This window comes from Sinocyclocheilus rhinocerous, unplaced genomic scaffold (genome assembly GCF_001515625.1).
Source record: "Sinocyclocheilus rhinocerous isolate Xijiao unplaced genomic scaffold, SAMN03320098_v1.1 scaffold954, whole genome shotgun sequence".
Classification (NCBI taxonomy): Eukaryota; Metazoa; Chordata; class Actinopteri; order Cypriniformes; family Cyprinidae; genus Sinocyclocheilus; species Sinocyclocheilus rhinocerous.
The window spans coordinates 342356-351192 of NW_015644642.1; positions in this window are offsets into that span (position 1 = coordinate 342356).

Below are 8837 nucleotides of genomic sequence, written 5' to 3' on the forward strand. Positions count from 1 at the left end.
CAGACCACAAAACACATGGAGTCGATCTGTTCACTCCTGCTCTCTGACAAACTGACCTTTGTGTTTTTACAATAGGTAGAAACCGAATTCTTCCAGTCTTAGCAAGATCCAGAAACGTAAGCCAAATGAGCGTACAGAAGCAATGACATGGTGTCCTGGGATTCCTGTTGACTGAGTTGGACAGTATGTGCTGGATGATGAAATCTGGTTTAGTAAGACTGTCAATCACACCTTTTTTGTAGCTGATTTCATTTAATTTGCCTCAAAATATATATTTCTCCTTCTAAAATTAAGTGAATATGTATTGTATATTTGAGTCCCACAACTGGTTGTGACATGGATTCAAAATCTATGGTGAAGTTTGTCAAGATTTTTCAAGATTCCACATGTAAATGTATAACACAAATTTATCATATGACTTTGTAGAACACTTAAGGGCTGTCCCATATACAGTAGGTACATAGGCAGCTTCATTCTAAAGGCAGAGGTGCGGTCATAGTGAAATTTCACAACAAAAAAAAAAAAGACTGTGAGACCAACTCGAAACAGTTGTGAACCTGTTGTGAAAACTTTCCTCACGTTAAATTACAGATTGCGTGAAATATCTTAAAAATAAAGGTTCTTTATTGGCATCAGTGGTTTCATGAAGAATCTTCAACATCCATGGAAACTATCCATTCCACATAACTTTCTTTATAGTGGAAAATGTTATTTAAATAATTAAAATGTCCTTTGCACTAAGAAAAAAAATGGTTCTTTTATAAACTGTTCACTGAAAGGTTCTTTGGGGAACCAATAATTGTTCATCTGTGGCATCACTGTGAAAACCTTCTTTTGGAACCTTTATTTTTAAGGATGTTCCTATTGAAATTACTAGATGTTGCCCATGAAAATTCACAGAACAACAGTAAATGTGACCTGATATTTACTGTGGCCTTTTGTAAAACTCCAAAAATTTACTTAATGTAGAATTTACTGCAGTTTAGTGAACATTGGTGGCAGTAAAACACCAACAACTTTAATTCCTGTTGAAACAAGGAAACAAATCATGATCAAAACAGAAGATTATCGAATAATAGATTTATTGTAATGCAGTTCCTCACACAATACTATGTTGTGACATTAAAATTCTCAGTATTATAGATGATTCTTTGCAGACTGGGGTTGTTCCAGCAGCATTGAAGATTGCTGCTGTAACTACTTAAAAATGAAATGCTGCCTATATGCGTCCTATATGCATCCTATATCAAATCTTCTGTTTTCTGTTTTTCAAAAATACTCAAGTGTATTGTGTAACCGGCTCACAATTAATAACCTATTTTAACCCCTTCAGTCGGGTTTTTGTAAATTTCCCAGTACTTAGACAGTGCACAGATGGCTTTGGTCAAAGTCACCAATAATTTGTTGATGGCTTCTGACTTCCATTCTCATCCTTCTTGATCAAAGAGCCGCTTTTGATACTGTTGATCACAGTCTATTACTCACATGACTTGAAAGAGTTTTTGGTGTGTCAGGGACAGATTTGAAGTGGTTTATACCCTATTTTACTGACCTTTTCCAGTTCATTTCTATGGGTGGTCACAGGTCTGAGATTGGCTCTGTTTTCAGTGGTGTTCCTCAGGGGTCAGTCTTGGGCCCTTTACTTTTTAATATCTGTCACCACTTGGTCATCTCTTGAGATTGCTCAGCCTCCATTATCATTTGTATGCTGGCGCAGATTTATATACATTCAAATCCTGATGAGCACACTGACACTGCTTTTCTTTCTGACTGTATTGCTGAGATAAAAACATAGATGAGTAATAATTCCCTGTGCCTGAACAGTGGTGAAACCAAAGTTTGCTCACTGGTTCTCTGTCTTTGATTTTTGATGGCACTGTTTTGTAAACCCAGAATAGAGTAAGTAACCTTGCAGTTATTTTCAATGCTAATCTGTCATTTGATTCTTTTGTTCAGAGTACTGTTAAAACATCTTTCCATCTCAGGAACAAAATTGCATCCTATGTTAAATTTTACTGTAGCAGAAATGCTGATAAATTCCTTCATCATTTCTCAGATAGATTACTGTAACGCCCTTTTAGCCAGAGTTTCTAAATCCACAGTAAACAAGCAGCAATATGTACAAAATTTGGCCACCAGAATCTTAACTGGGTCCAGGGTATGCAACCATATTACTCCAGTTTTAGAATCCTTGCATTGGCTCCTGGTCAGGTTCCGAGTTGATTTAAAAATTATGATGCTCACATATAAAGCTGTCACTGTTCCTGTCTTTGGACTTTGTTTTCCTTGTGTGCCATGTCCCTTGTGTTGATTGTGTCATTCTGTTCAGGTGTGTCTAGTTATCCTAGTGTGGTCCATGTATTTAAGTTGTTCCCTTCTGTTCATTGTTGTCTGGTCTTGTAAGTCAATACTTCATATGTCACCAACCTGCCCTTGTCTGGATTATATACCTTTTTGTGGACTATTAAAGCCTGTTTGGTCACAATCTTGTCTATGTGCCCATGCCTCGACACAGAGCGTGACAAAAGCATTGCATGGCCTGGCACTACATTATTTAACAGAACTGTCTCATTCTTATGCTCCTAATCACAGATTGCCCTCCTCACAATCAAACATGCTGGTTGTTCCTCAAACATGCTTAAAGGGGTCATGAACTGAGAAACCAAATATCCTTTGATCTTTTGACATATAAGAGGTCATTGTATAAGGTCACATTTTCAGAACTCAAAACTTTGTCGCCTAAAAGCAGTCTAAAAGGAGCTTATACTCAAGGCAATCTGCCAAAATGAGAGCTTTTGTAATGTTCTACTCTATGATGTAATAGTGTGGATAAGCACCGCCTCTGCAGAAGAAGATCAACGTCTTGACATCATTGCCTGTTTAGCCCCACCCACCGATTTGCGCATATAGTGTTTACGAATGAGGCAAACATTATAAGTGGACCTCAGAGAACAGTACAAAATAAAAAAACAAAGGCAGTTCATGACCCCTTTAAGATCTATGGCTGACAGGACTTTTTCTTCCTATGCTCCTGGCCCATGGAATTCTCTGCCTCTTGAACATAGGGAAGTTCAGACCCATGGCATTTTTAGAGATCAACTTAAGACATTTTTTTTTAAACTTGCATTTGCTTATTGATGTTTTTTTCATGTTTCTTTAATTATTTCTACTCTAATTGCTTATATTGTGTACAGCGCTTTGAGAAGCTGCTTTTAAAGGTGCTTTATAAAACAAAGTTAATTATTATTATAACATTTTTACCATAGTGTATTATTTGTAAACTAATACATTTTTATGTTTGCATCACATGACCATATGTATGGCTTTTCGGATGGAATAAACTTGCTCGATAGCGCACCCGGTACAGCATTGCACTTGTGATCTGGAGCGCTTGGGTACAAGTCCTGTAAAACAGGAGTCATGAAGCTTGTTCTACTTGTTTCACACGTTTTTCCAATGAGCATGAGTTGATAAAATCGATGTGCCAAACTGACCACACTCTGTCACGGTGCGTGCGGGGAGATGAAGCGAGGATTCAATTGCAGGAGAAATGGTTATTTATTTTGATAATAAAAAATGAAACAAAAACAAACTCAAACCACCCCGAAGGAGAAAAACAGACAGGCAGGCCTAAAGCTGCACACATGCAGACACGAAACACACACAATGAGAAATGACGGATCAGCACAGGATGACAGACACAAGGAGAATAAATGGGAACCAAACGAGGAGGCTAACGAGGGAGACACAGGTGGAGCAACTTAAACTATAACGAGGTAACAAGATGGGAGGGGCAAGACAATAGACAGGAGAGAGCACATGGCGACAGACAAACACAACACAAGCCATGTGCTCACAGAACACAGTCATCTGGTGGCCCTCCTGGGCACACCCGCTGCAGACTGCGACACACTCTTTTTGTAAATGGTGTTACCCAGACAGCATACAGTGCACAAGTCATATGGACTATTTTAGTTGTGCTTTTCACACTTTTGTACTCATTGTATGATTTAATTATGTAAATAAGCACATGAACATTGTTAAATATGTCTTCTCTTATGTTCTACAGAAGAAACTAATTCTGAAAAAATCAACATGAGGATGAGTAAATCATTACAACATGAGAACCGTTTCATTTTTGAGTGAACTCTTTCTTCAATATGTTGACTTTGTCAGCCTGATTAGAAACACTGGTGTCTCATAGACTCGATCTGAAATGGAGCATCGGAGGCAAGGTGGAATCATAGCGAAACTTTAGCATTCACCTGCTGCAGCTGTCGCTAAAGAACCAGGCAGCATTCCTCACGCTATCTCGTGGCTCAACATCAGTGGAGAGAGAGTAACTGGTAAAGGACCACACGATTGCCACGGCACGCAGATTTCATGTGCGAAGGGAGCAACATGTGCACACAAAAGTCTTTCAGTGCTGCAGAAATCCCTCCGCTCTGCTGCAAGGGCTCGAGTTACCAACACAATTTTCAAGGGGGTTTAACGTCTTCCTGTGGAAATCAATATATTCTCTGTGTTAAAATGATTCACGTCCATGATAGAAGCAGAGAGAATGTTGAGCCCCATGCCATGCTTGATGCCACCGCTGAAAGGCAGTACTTCAAAGTGCTCATCCAAACTTTCTTCTGACATGAGCTGGAGTTTCCTTCAGGGATCATCCTCTTCTGTCCAGATCATCCTCATTTAAAGGAATAGTTTATGAAGAAATTAGTTATATCATCTCTCATTTTGCTCACCCTCATTTCACTCCAAACTTAAATGATGTTATTCTGAAGAATCTTCATGCTGCTGCATATCACACAGATAAAAAAAAAGATCTAATGCATTATATTTTGAGTATTCTGAAGCCATGTGATAGCTATATGTGAAAAAACTTTGTTATTAAATGAAACCACCAATCAGTAAATAACTTAAATTTCATTCTATTTTTCACAATAAAAATATTAATATTGCATTCCTTGGAAGCATACTGAACAAGTCATATAGGTACTTGGTTTTATGGCAGTAATACATATATAAATATATAAGTAAATAAATGTCTGCTCTCAAAATGAAATAATTTTATTATAATTCCTTACATTTGAGGTGTCAATCATGGACTGCCGTGTGGAATTCAAAGCTAAATTTTGTAAAATTTAACTAACCGAATGACAATTATTGTAATCAATGCAAGTATTTCCAGAAATAGTTTTGTCCACATACTTTGTTTTGTCTGTTCACTTCCAGTTTGAACTCAACTAAAAACATTGGTGAGTCAGAATAATTAAAAAATAAAAATTTAAATAATAATAATAATTATAAAATTATATGACCTCAAGTGCCAATCTTTAAACAAAAACGAAAGTTTGTTAAGGCAGACTTTAAATGTTGAGTTGGCTGCTTTGTTTGGAAGTTCAAAAAGTTTTAAAAAGTGTTGAATTTTGAAGGTTTTAAAGGCCCTGCAGACAGAACAAGTTCTATAAAAGAAGAATACTTAATTTCCCAGATTGCCATTACCTGTTGAATTTCTTTGATGTAATTTTGTAGATCGACTCACTAGCATTACACTGATCACCTCAATAGATTATTGCAGAAAATAAGCTCTTTGACCAACACAAGTTATGATTTTTGTTCATCAGGATAATCTTCACAAATAAACAACTTATATGAACTTTGAAGCCTAAATACAATTGTCAGAAGTAAAAAGCTACTGTGAACTCAGAGGTTGTTTTATATTTCACCACCGTGTTTAATTTGATCATTAGTTTTTCACTTCATGGGTCATGGGGACATGGGTTCCCTCACTAAAGCCATTAAGTAAACAGTCTTTCACCTTTGTCTTTTTGCCTAACTTTCAAATACCTTTTTTTTTTTTTTTTGCTTCAAAATCAAAGTTTGTAATGTTGTGATTCATTTTGTTGCTGGTTGATTTGGTTCATGGCCTTATCACTCTTAAAGGGGTCATATGATGCGATTTCAATTTTTCCTTTCTCTTTGGAGTGTTACAAGCTCTTGGTGCATAAAGAAGATCTGTAAAGTTGCAAAGACTAAAGTTTAAAATCCAAAGAGATATTCTTTATAAAAGTTAAGAGTCAGCCACACCTACCTAAAACGGCTCGTTCTAACACGCCCCCACATATCTACATCACTATGTGGGAAGATTTGCATAACGCCGCCCAAATGTTCACGCAAAGAAAGAAGACTGGCTTTAGTATTGTTGCTGCCGCCATGTTGTGAATGCGCTGTGTGATTCGTTGTGAAAGCGAAACTACTTTATTTGGTCTTCCAAAAGAGGACGATATACGCTTCGTCATGCCTAGAGCTGATCCGTGCTGGTCGCTGAGAAAATAAATAAACAAAGACTTTTTAAAAATCTTAATGAAAACCATACTTCAAGAACCAACGTCACTGAAAAAGTAGGCAGGCACTAATACACTCTACTGCAATTCACTTCCTCTCATACTACTGTTTAACTTCCTGTGGGATGCAGCCAATTAAAATTCCAACCCATGAACTGAATACTACAACATTTCCTATGACATTTGAAGATACAAATCCTTCGGATAAAAAGATAATAATGTGAGAAAAGACAAAATGATGCAATTTCCTGTAACACAGCCGTTCATTATACACAAGCAAAATTCTTTGCTATTATGAATGTGCTTTCAAACAACAGGCCAATTAGCCTGTCGAAAACTCTGCTTCTCTGCTTAATGGTCAGTCCGTGACTCATGGACGACTTCTAAGTCCACGTCAAAAGAAAGTACCGGGGGTGCGTGAGGACTTTTGGCTGTGCAGGGTTAATATGACCCATGGGGGAGCTTGAACCCCCTGCATCCACTCCACACACACTGTACCAGCCTAATCCTCCCAAAGCAAACGGATTAAGTATAATTTGCACCACAGCTGTCCGGCCTGGAAGAAACAAGAAATTGTACTGCACATGTTCAGCTGCAAGAACAAATGTCACGGAGCGAAGGAAAAAACAAGATGCCCCATGAAAAAAGCAAAACGAACAGAAAATCCCATGAAATCCCAAAAGCATGTTCGGCCCATCCATCTGAACACGTGTAAGTGGGTGCCATGGTCTTAAAGTCAGGGGGTGTTGCTGGCGCATCGTCCCATTTGATGCATTAACTGTGAAGGATTATTGAGGGGCTGTGCGGGTTTGCGATTTCGCGCATAGAAGCTGCGTCGAAGTCCCGTGAGACGTATGATTAAACTGCTTTCATAATTATGCCCTTAGTCAAAGACAGCTCATTGCTGGAGCTGCCAGAGGTCGAGGCCGTCTAATGCATGGCTGAGGGCACACACACGGCCAACTCAGGCTTCATGGGAAATCTGACGCCTGTTTATAAGCAAGAAAATGATTCTTAGTCGATGTCCAATTGTACTGTCTCACATATGTGAAGCAAAAAAGGTCCCACTTTATATTAGGTGGCCTTAACTACTATGTACTTTCATCAAAAAATAAGTACAGTGTACTTATTGTGTTCATATCATATTGCAAAACACTTTTACTGCTATTGAGGTGGGATACGGGTAAGGTTGGGTTAAGTGTGGGTTAAGGTGTAAGGGATGGGTCAACAGTGCAATTATAAATGTAATTAGAGAAATTAATTACAGGTGTTATTACATGAAGGAATTTTTTTTATTTAAAAACATGTATGTACACAATAAGTGCATTGTACCAAATGATTAATTTACATGTAAGTACATAATAGTTAAGACCACCTTATGTAAAGTGGGACCATGCAATTCATTAATAAAATTACATTACGTCAAAATGTCAGGGCAATACATTTCGTAATGAAGAAAAAAAAGTCTAAATGAGTGAAATTCTTAAAAAATATATATTTCTAAGTAGTTTTTATTTTTATTTTGTATAGATTGTATATATTGTAATAGATTATGTATATTGGAGAAACCTCTTAATTTTTTAATTCATGTGTTGCAGTCATCAGACCCATTGGCATAGGTGTGTAAAATCAATCACCTAGCATACAGTCTGCATTTACAAACATTTGTGAAAAAATTTGCCATTCTGAAGAGCTCAGTGAATTCAATAGTCGGTTTCTGAAATTTCTTGAGGGTAGAGAAGCAAAATCTTAATGCTACAGCATACCAAGATATTTTGGACAATGCTATGCTTCCAGCTTTGTAGGAACATATTTCTATTCCTTTTCTATTCTGTGTCCCAGTGCACTAAGTAAGGTACATAACGACATGGTTGGATGAGTTTGGTGTGGAAAAACGTGACTGGCCCACACAGAGCCCTGAGACTGCAAGCCAGGCCTTCTTGGCCAACATCAGTGCCTGACCTCACAAATACTCTACTGGATGAAAGGGCAAAAATTCCCACAGAAACACTTTGAAATTTTGTGGAAAGCCTTCCAGAAGAGTAGACGCTGTTATAGCTGCAAAGGGGGACGAACTCCATAATAATGTCTAGATATTTAGAATGTGATGTCATTAAAGTCCTTGTTGGTGTAATGGTTTATATCTGTCGGATGGATGGATGGATGGATGGATGATAGATAGATAGATAGATAGATAGATATTGTCAGGTGATAGATGGATAGATAGATAGATGGATAGATGGATAGATGGATGGATGAATGCATGGATGGATGGATGGATGATGGATGGATGGTAGATAGAGAGATAGATAGATAGATAGATAGATAGATAGATAGATATTGTCAGGTGATAGATAGATAGATAGATAGATAGATAGATAGATAGATATTGTCAGGTGATAGATAGATAGATAGATAGATAGATAGATAGATACTGTCAGGTGATAGATAGATAGATAGATAGATAGATAGATAGATAGATATTGTCAG